Consider the following 10919-nt stretch of genomic DNA (forward strand, 5'->3'; position numbering starts at 1 on the left):
CCTAATTACATTAAATATAGAAGTGATACTATGATCTCAAATGTATAGCCGTTCAAGATCAAACACAAACAGAATAGACTTTAGAACACCTGGGTGGATGAAAGGAAGGATTGATTTGTTCCTCAAAAGCTTTCAAAGGAAGGAAAGGAGGGTAGGAGGGAGAAAGGGAGGGAGGATGGATTCCTTTCAGCTTTGAGCACTTCCTCTGAACTGGTAAAGCCACCTTCGCTCCTTCAAGATCATCATGCTCCTCCACCCTACCCCTCAATGTTGCAAACCTGCCTCTTCTTCTAGGGCCACTCTCCCATGCAATTTCAATGCCACACATTCCATTTAAAGTCACAACTTCTAGTGAGGTCCCAAAGAGAATTGTGGGAGCCATACAATTAGAGGAGAGAACAAAGAATTCTGGGAGAGATAGGAAATTGTGGGAAAATATGGAGTCCTATTGGAGAAAACAGAGAATTCTGGGAAGTGCAAAGAGAACTGTGGGAGGCCAAGAGGTTCGTTGGATTATGGAGGATTGTGGGAGAGCACAGAGAATTGTGGGAGGGCATGGACGACTGCAAGGGCAGGGAGGGTTGCGGGAGGGCAGAGAAGGCTGTGGGAGAGCACTGAGGATGGTGGGAGAAAACTGGATTGTGGAAGAGAACAAGATTGTGGCAGAGCAGAGGACTGTGGGAGAGGAAAGAGGATTGTGGGAGAAAGCAGAATTGTGGGTAAGAGCAGAACACTGTGAGACAGTGAATTGCGGGAAAGAAGGTACAGTGAGATAGAGAATTCACCCTGTGCTCTTCCACGTGCCTTTTCCATTGGGTCCACCCGACAAGTCTGGCTGCACCCTCTCGGTCTGGGAGAGCCCTGCTCCTCTCTCGGAGGCCACACCCCGTTGCTCCTTCGCGACCACGCCCCCTCCTGCCCCACAACGCCTATCCTGCCGGAGCCACATTCGGTTATCGATGGGCCTACTGCTGCACGCCATCGTAGTCATTAAGAATTGTGGGAGAGTCATGGAATTACGGGAGAGAACAGAGGCATCTGGGAGACTGTGGAAGAAGCAGGGACTTTTTGGAGAGACAAAGAAACGTGGTAGACATATAAGTAAATGGCCTTCTGTGCTTCGTGTGGTTCCTCCTGCCGAAGCCGTATCTGGTCCATTGTGACTACGCCCCTGTGCTCCGAAGCCACCGACCCTCTCCTCTCTGGCTTGGGCCATGACTTCACTAAGCCCCTGCAATTCTTCACGGCAATGCCCTGAAATCAGGCCCTTTCACTCCACAGAGACGCTTTTCCTAGCAGAGCCACAACTGCCCACACCACCATGCCCCTCCCAGGCCAATCCTCTGTGCTCTGCGTTGGCCCTACCATCACCACCAGGACGAAGCTGCTTTTGTTCGCCTTGTCACTCCTTACCTCCCATCGCACTCTAGTGGCCAGACTGGGTCCTCTGTGCTCAGCTGGGTGCAGGGCCCTGACCCTAGGGCCGCACTCTCTGTGCTCTGTAATAACCACGCCTTCTCTGACAGGCCACACCTCTGTGCTCCGCCTGCACCAGGCCCCTACCCGCTGGGCCGGGGCAAATGTGCTTTGGCTTTAGCACATCCCAGTCAGGTACCCTCCATTTCTCTCCCTCCAAGTTCTCTTCCCTGACTGGCCCTTGTGCTCTTCCATGTCACGCCCATCCCACCACAGCTACACCCTATACACTCTGCTTCTCTAAATCGGCCACGCCCCCTCCTTAATTTCTGCCTTCTCACCTGGGCCATCCCCTTCCCTCTGCCCAGACCTCACTCAGGCACTTCACCTGCCACTTGCAATCAGCCATGGCCATGCCTAGCTGGGGGCTGTATGTCTCTGCTCTTCTGCTACATGTGGGCCAGGCCCCATTTTTCCGGAAACACAGGATGTGGGCTTTGGGGGATTGGGGTTAAACCCTCCCTACCCTAGAGTTTGGCTCCAGTGGCACTTGTAAAGTGAAATGAGGCTTATGGAGCCATGATCCTCATTTAAAAAAAAAATTTCTTTAGGTTTCTCCCAGCTCCAAACACCATTGCTTGAACGGTGACTCAATGATTCAGTGAGAAAACACTGGTGGACGGGCCACTGAAACATGTTCCTTCCAGCCAATTTTCATGTCTGTGTTTCTTCTAGCCAGGTTTCATGTCCTTAAACCCAACCTTTGGGCTGTGTTCCTTCTAGCTCCTCAGCAGACCTTAAATGTTATGCATCCGAGTGAAGAAAGAACACTCCTCCACTTCCTAATGTCTCCTTCCGATGACCTTTCCTAGGCACCTTTGGGAACTGACCTTTCCCAGTTCCCTCTTGCTATCTAGGGGCTGGCAAGACACCGCCGCACTTAGACCAGTCCTCTGGCTGGCAGCCCTCTGCTCTGAAAGTACTCTGCTATTCTTATTCCTTCCATTTACAGCTCTTGAGCTCACAAGAAAAAGATGAAGAGGTTATAACCAGCTCTCTTCCTTGTTCAGAAATCTCTAAACAGACCCTTCTGGGGAGAGGATACTTTCCATTAGCCACTCAGTTATTCATTCAAAACCATATTTATCAAGTACTGTGCATGTTCCAAGGACAAATAAAAGAAGCTTCAAGAAGCTTACAGACTGAAGTTGCCGACTTACGTTTTTGTTTTTGAGATGGAGTCTCGCTCTGTCGCCCAGGTTGGAGTACGGTGGCGCAATCTCGGCTCACTGCACCTCCGCCTCCTAGGTTCAAGCGATTCTCGTGCCTCAGCCTCCCGAGTAGCTGGGATTACAGGCACCCACCACCATGCCTGGCTAATTTTTGTATTTTTAGTAAAGACGGGGTTTCACCATATTGGCCAGGCTGATCTCGAATTCCTGACCTCAAGCGATCCGCCTGCCTTGGCCTCCCAAAGTGCTAGGAATACAGGGGTGAGCCACCATGCCCCACCGCCCACTTGCGTTTTGATAGAACAAGGAATGCCTAGAAAGTTAGGAAAGGCGTGGTAAGGGGTTTGCAGGCAGAAAAGGCCTTGGTAATCACAGGTTTTCTTGATCTAATTAGTAGGAATATTTTTGGATAACAAACATAGGAAGCCACTTTTATAGTACTTACTACAGTCTTTTACACAAAAACTTCTCAATCTTCATTGAATGTAAAAAAGAAAGAGGGAGAAGCAGCTTTCAACTTTGATGAAGAAACCATTAGTCATGAGGTCTGTCACAATTGCATTGGCAGCAAAAGTTCCAAAAACTGAAAACAAATTATTTTTTAAAAAAGAAATTAAAGTGGATGCAAGATTATTACAACTATTATAATGGGGCTTTCAATCATTTGATTTGTTAATCAGAGACAGAAAGGGGTGTAATTACACGCTATGGGTGGGGATTGAACTAGATAGTCATGGGAGAATATCATAAAGGTGAATCTCATCCATCACTTGCATTCGGGTAGGAAAAAAACCTAAGAATCCTGTCTTAGAGGATCTTCTCTGTCATTCCTCTCATTCAGGCATTTGACAGGACTATGTGGATGACCACTGGAAGTTACCCTCTCTGAAAAGTGTGTTTCTTACTGAGGCTGGCTCCATGTGCCCTGGGAACTGGAAGACCACATAAAAACTTAATATTCTACCTTCAAGCTAAGAAGCTAGGTTTGCACTCACTTAATGTATTAGTTTTCTAGGGCCACATAACAAAATCTTGCAAAACTTCGTGGCTCAGAACAACACAAATTTATTGTTTCACAGTGTCTGTGGGTCTGCAGTCTAAGTATGGCTTACCTGGGTCCTCTGCTGAGGGGCTTCCCAGGCTGAAATGAAGGTGTCAGCCAGGGCTGTGCTATTATCAGAGGCTCAGGGTCCTCTTCCAAACTCACTGGCAGAATTCAGGACCTTGTGGTTTTAGGACAGAGGCATTTAGCAACTAGGACCCCCTTCCCACACTGTTCTCTGCCATGTGGCCTTCTCCACAACAGGATAGTTTGCCTCTTTAAGGTCAACAAAAAAAAATCTCTCTGACTTATTGTAAGAGCTCACCTAGTAAAGCTATGCCCTGCCAGGCTAATCTCTCTAATTTACAGCCAACTGATTGAATTATATCTGATAAATTCCTTTACGGTAGAGCCTACATTATTGTTTGACTGTATAACTGGGATAATGTGTATATACTAGTGGTAGGAAATCCTTAGGGCCATTTTGAGAATCCTGCCTTCTACGCACGAGATGGAAAACATTTCCTATTTTAATATTTGTTACTACTGTGTTGCTACTGAAATTCTTGAGAATCTAGGAACTGCGTTTTGGAATCTTTGTTTTGGGTTAAAAATTATCTTTACAAAACTAGTATAGAGAATATTTTCCTCTTCTTGGCCACTTGGATATATTTAAAATCAAAGGAACTTTTGTTTCTTTAATAGATTTTTTATTATGGTAAAACTGTGGAAAGTTGTGTGGGAAAATAAGACGAGTTAGATGCAAGAAATGTAGATCATGAAAGAGACTCCACAAGTAGAGGTCAAGGTACCATTAATTAAGAAAAGATTTTGTTGAATAGCCAGTCACCTGGATTAAATTAAGTCCATTTCCTTGGATACAAGGCGCCTGGACTCTGACAACCAATTTGTTATAGAATCCCTCTGTGCCTTTTCAGCAACCCACAGAAAATTTGGTATTCAATACTTTGAGTCCATAAATCCATTAAAAAATAAGAATGCACATTACTCTCTGGGAGGTCTGTTAGTTCTAATGAGCAAAGAATAAAATAATTATCTCACACAATGCTGCAGGTGTAGCATGTAAGAGCAACTTCAGTCACTGTGTGTGCAACTGATAATAGGTCTCCGGTGGAAGAACAGTTTTGGATATCCCTTTTCTCATATTTTCTTTTCTTATAAAGTAGCTGATGCCAAACTTAGCTCAATTGCTCATTTTGGGGGCCTTCAAACACTGCAGTCATGCTATTGGGCCTTTTGTTTAATATCTTATATCATAAGCTGCTGGCTGGTCTATTCAGAGAGTTCAACCCTTTGTGTCTGCCCTTGGGAAAAGATGCAGGGCCTCAGTTTTGAGTCAAGAAGTACAGTTTCTCATCTTGACCCTGCCTCTTATTTACACTCAATTGCTGTGCTTCCATTTTTAAATGCCAATAAAGCTGAAAATGTCAATACTATTCCAAAAATAAATTTGTTTTTGTCCACAAGTAATTGTGAAGTCATTGTACAGGGAACTATGAAGTCTAGTTGAGTAGTGTTCTTCAAAGATTCATCTGTGTGTCTGATGTGAGACACATATAGAAATGGATGTCTTTGTAAATGATTATCTTGTCAATAGTTTCTAAAACACCAGCTTTTCAAGTGAAAAACAAAACAAAACAATACACACTTGGCTCTGGACTTGAAAAAAATTAAAAACAGAAGGTTAATTTTAAAAATGAAAATGCTTTTATTGGGTTAACCAACACATAAATTGAAAAACAATAAAATTAATTAAAAACACTTGAGTTCTAGAAACACTGTTGCTAGCTGTCTTACTGCTTCTCCCTACCCCTCAGCAGATGGCTTGCTGAGAAAATGGACCACCACAGGCAGAATCTCTTCATTCTCACTTCCCAAACCTTCATTGCACACTTACCTCCAGGTGCTCCATGAACGGCTGTTTGAATGAATGGATATAGTTCCCTATTTTTTTTTTTTTGACTCTTTGACACTTGTTAAGTAGAGGAAATGCTCTCCTCTTGCTTGACTAAATATTCTGGAGACTTTAAATCTTCCACCTGTGCTTTGGCTGCATTCTTCAAAGCAGTTGTTGTGTCCTCCCATCGGGAACCTGGCTTCATCAGTCAGTCCTTCTCTTGTATAACTTCTATCTCACTTGGCTTTCTCCATTTTTCATTAACATGTAATGTGCTTCATCTCTCTTTTCTCTGATTTGTGTGTGTCTGTGTATACACATCTACCTATATACTTATTACCCATCCACACATGCCCATATTTATTTAGACATTTCCTAGTTATAACCATTTTGTTTGTGTGCTCTTATAAACATGTCCTTGTCTTCTTGCCCACATATGTGACAGTTTTCTCCAGGACACGAGTCCTCAAGGGCTGTAGCCAAGACCTATTAAAATAGAATTTCCAGAGGTATTTCTTAAAAGCCTCACAGGTAATTCTAATGAGGAGATTCAGCTGAGAGCTACAGCTCTAAGGTAAGTGAGAAGTAGAACATATGAGTAAGAGTCTATGTATATTTTGAATTTTGATAGATGTTGCATGATTACTCCCTAACATAGGTATGCCTATTTTCTTCTCCACAGTAAGAAGGATTTTTGTTTTGTGCTTACTTGATACCATATGGTATTGTCAGACTTTTTTCTTTTTAATTCTTCTCAATCCAGGTATAAACTTGTGTTTTATATTATTTTGATTTTGATTTACCCAGTTACTGATATGAAGAACAATGCCTTTTAATTTATTTTTTTTCATTCTGGTTTTTTATTTCCTCTGTTAAGTGCCTGTTCACACATCTTGCCTATTTTTCTGTTGGTGTGCTTGTCTTTTTATTATCGATTTATAGGTGATATTTAATATATGTCTGTATAATCATTTCTGTCTACATGTAGAAAATATCTCCTCCTATTGTTAGTCTTTTAAATTTGCAGATCCTTCAGTGAAACTATTTTTATTTACCTTTCATGTCTACTATTTGTGATACATTCTTCATTTTTATAGAACTAGAATTGACTATTCTTAGGCTTCTTCTCTTTCATGTAGATTTTAGTACCAATTTATGACGTCTAGGGAGAATATGATGTTGGGACTCTGTAATTGCATTGAGTTGGTAGACTAATTGGCATCATTGAGCTACTGAGTCTTCCCTTTTTTGAAAATGGGGGTATCTTTCCATTTATGTAAGTCTTCTTTCATATCTCTTCAGTAATGTTCTTAAACTTCTTCATAAAGATCCTTCACTTTAAGATCCTTTTAAAATTTATTCCTTGATATCTATTTAGAGCTTTTATTGCTATTGTAAATTGGATCTTTCCATTATGATTTTTACTTGGTTATTACTGATGTCAAAAAAGAATATTGATTTTTACATGTTGGTACTTATCAAGTAATATTATAAGGTCATATTGACTCTAGAATGTCTTGGTTTTTTATGTATACAATTTTATTGACTGCAAATGAGAATTTTGTTTTTTTACTTTTCTAATCCTTATATCTCATGTCTTTTTCTTGTTTGTTTGTTAACTGTTTAGCTATTTGGAATGTCGAATAGAACAGTGTGTAAGGGCCCAGATCCCCCTTTAAGAACAGGTTTGTTGCCCAGCTCCCGGGAGCCCTGCCAGCAGACAGTTTTCAGCTGGTACCCCTTTCAGGGATTGTCATACCTGCAGAGAGCCACTCTGTGCAAGGTCACACCTTTTCTGGGCTGGCCCGCATCAATGATGATAGATCTTGGCCCAGCTTTGGGACAACTCCCAAGAGGCATTCTAGCTCCATAGCTCCCAGGGTTGGCTGAAGCTATTACTGGACCTACTTACAGTTCGGCTTTTCCCTTGCCCAGTCCTGCTTCCTTCTTTATCTTCTGACTGGTGTTGATTCAAGGACACTTCTTAATAAATCCTCTGCAAGCTAAACTCCATTTCAGAGCCTGCTTCCTAGAGCACGAACTATGATGTAACAACTGCGGGCATCTTTGAGCTTTGTAGAGAATGCCTTGCTAGCAATCAGAGTTTGAGGCCCAAGCAAGAGGGAATTTCTCTGGGTTGTTTGAGCAGAATGTAACCCCCATGAATGTGAGGATCTTTACCTGTTTTATTTACTAATGTACTACATGTACTTATACAGGAAAAAAAATACATTGAAGGGATATAGGGTCACTTAGAAATGACAGGGAAAATCAGAGACATAGGGTTGGAAGAGCAGAAAAAAAATCAAGGGAGATTTGAAGGTCATGACCATAGCCAAACTCAAATATCTGACATGGACACTGCTACTCCAATGGGCATCCCCTTGTACCACTGCCACCGAATACTACTTGGTGCTACCTCCCCTGCTGAAAGGAATCCTCTACTGTTCTTTTTGAGTCATCTTACTTTCTTTGGAACCAAAATCCAGAAGGGAATGGCATGGTAGTCCTAATCCTCGCTGCCATGGCATGGATCTTTTCAGCTTTGGAAGTGGAAGGGGGATCTGTCCCCCACTAAGATTATTGAAATCAAGAACTTTCCAAATAGCAAGAAAAGCTGAAATTCTGGGCAGCAAAAAAAACATGAAAAATATTCATTGCAGCTTCTAAAATTTTACTTGTAGGCAGCTTGTGCTGGTAAACACTTAACAATTGGTACTCCAGAAGAAAGAAGCACTGACGTGTAGCATTTGCCAATTTCTGGGGTAAAAATACTCTTAACATGGCTCATTTCAAGCTACCAATGTGATGTATCTTCACATGCAGAATTGGTAAGATATGAAATCTGTCCTCTCCTAAGCCATCATGAGCTGGCTCCTGAATACCACTGCAATAGTACAATGATAGTTGTAAGTTCAAGTTCTTTTCTTTTTTTTTTTTTTGTAAAAAATGACAAGAAATCCCATATTCCCCTTTGGTCACAGCCTGTCACAGCTGATTGACATGGAAAGATTCTCTAATGTCTGCAAGCTGCACGACCTCAAATCATTCATCCCTCACCTCTACTTTAAGTCCATCCCCTTCAGTATGTATTATCCAATTAGGATACGGTGGCTAAATGTCCTGCACAATTTCCTGCACTTAAATTGTGTTCTGCAACATTCTCTACCATGAACTTCTGTTGTCCTTCGTGAAACTCCTCTGTTAGCACCTGCAACACCACATTCTCCTGTGTTCTGTCTGATCCTCTACCTGGCCCTTCTTGGTCTCTTTTATGACTATCCCATTTTCTGGACCTCCCCACAAATGCTGGGATTCTCCACAGATCTTTCTTGGCCTCTTTTCATACTCAACATCACTATCTATAAAAGAAACTCTTCATTCAAAATTTCCAGCCCTGTTCTTTACATTAAGGTTCAGATCTATACAACTAGTCCAAACTGCTTTGGGAATATTTTGCCTGAAAGTCTCCTAGACATTTCAAACTTGACATCCTTAAAATGGAACCCGTTACCTTCCACCCAGCTTACTCCCTTGCTCCACTCTCACCTTTTCCTTCCACCCCAGCCAAAACCTTTTCCTCCTTCTGTGTTTCTTATAAAAGCCAGAAACATATGAGCGATCTTCAAGTCCTATCTTTCTTCAGCTCACATAAAATTATTACCTACTCTTGTAGATTCTTCCATTTTCAATGCCATGCCTTAAAATGAAACCACCATTTACCCTTGAAAAATGTTAATATCTTCCTCCTTGGCTTTCTTGACCCACTACAAGTTATTGACTCCAAGATCCAAGTGTTCTTTTCAAAGTCACTTCTGATATTACCTTTCTACTAACAATCTTTCAATGATACCCAACAGTTCTTAGGAAAAAAAAATACTTTACCAAGACATTCACGGTCAACGTTGCTGTTTATGATTTACCCCTGAGCATTCATTGCCAAGCCTAGCTTCCTGATGTATAGCAGTAAAGTGGTTTCAGAAATTGATCCTTGCTTCAGAGGCAGCTGCTGCTTAGTTCTGTCAATCATGATTGACTTGGGAAACGTGGGCTGAGACAATTAATGCTGAGCATTCCCCTGATGACATGTATTGGTGGAGCTGTGGATGTGGTATCTAAGTTGAGCCAATCTAAGACCAAAGTGAGGAAGTTTATTCCATGAATAAGAGCGTTCTCTCTTTTCATGTTGAGGTAAACAACAACAACAACGTAGCCTTGAGTATTCTTGGCCACTACCTTAATAAGCTAAAATTGGTGCTGTGGAAGGCAAAGCTGAATGACAGGAGAAACCAACCAAAACTGAACATGAGTGACTTACCTTATTTTTTATAACTGATTTGAAATTACTCTGAAGATTATCAGACTCTTCATGTTACAGTTTCATCTTCATCTCTCCTTATTTGGCCTCTTGCTCTCAAAGTGTTGTCTGGGGAGCAGCAGCATGGATCATCAAAGAATTTGTTAGAAACACAGACCTCAGGCCCACCGTAGACCTACTGCATCAGAATCTGCATTTTAATAAGATCCCTAAATGATCATATGCACGTTAGAGTTTGAGAAGCATTTGACTCGGGTGTGGGGGGGCGGTTCTTAAAATTATGGCTCCAGATCTGCAGCATCAGCATCACCTGGAAATTTATTAGGAATACAAATGCTTAGGCCCCACCAGACCTGCTAAATCAGAACCTCTGGGAGTGGGGTCCAGAAATCTGTGATTTGATGGCTCTGCAATTTGTCTTCCACTACTGTGCATAGGATTTGTATTTTTAGTTGATGCTGATATTACCTGTTCCTAGAGAGTTCTTTGGTAACTACTGCTCTACATTCCTGGTTCCTAGAGTTGGCCGCATATTAAAGTTAGCCAGAGAGCTTTAGAAATGACTGATCTCTGCATCTCACCTCTAGATAATTCTGACTTGATATGGAGTACAACCTGGGCATCGGAGAGTTTTCAAAGCTCCTCAGGTTATTCTAATTTTCCCAAATTTAAGGCCATTGATCAATACACTAACCATTACTAAATTACTTTCGCTGTTTCTCTAAAGCCAAAGAGCTTTCAGTTTTTTTTCTAGACCAATTCATTTGTTCCCCGCCCCCACCTTTCCTATACCTGACTGATCTGTATTTGCTGTTGATGAGTCAGTGCAGGTGTCACCTATTGCCAATACTTTTCCCTATTGGCCAAATTTAGATTAAGTACCCATCACCCTCATCATCTACTTATGTGATATCCAAGGCTCTTCACCATTGTATTCTGCTTTATTTCTTTGGAACTGCCTTTCTTGTAGGATTACAGTTTTTTTTTTTTTTT

Source organism: Cebus imitator, unplaced genomic scaffold (genome assembly GCF_001604975.1).
Source record: "Cebus imitator isolate Cc_AM_T3 unplaced genomic scaffold, Cebus_imitator-1.0 Scaffold29, whole genome shotgun sequence".
Lineage (NCBI taxonomy): Eukaryota > Metazoa > Chordata > Mammalia > Primates > Cebidae > Cebus > Cebus imitator.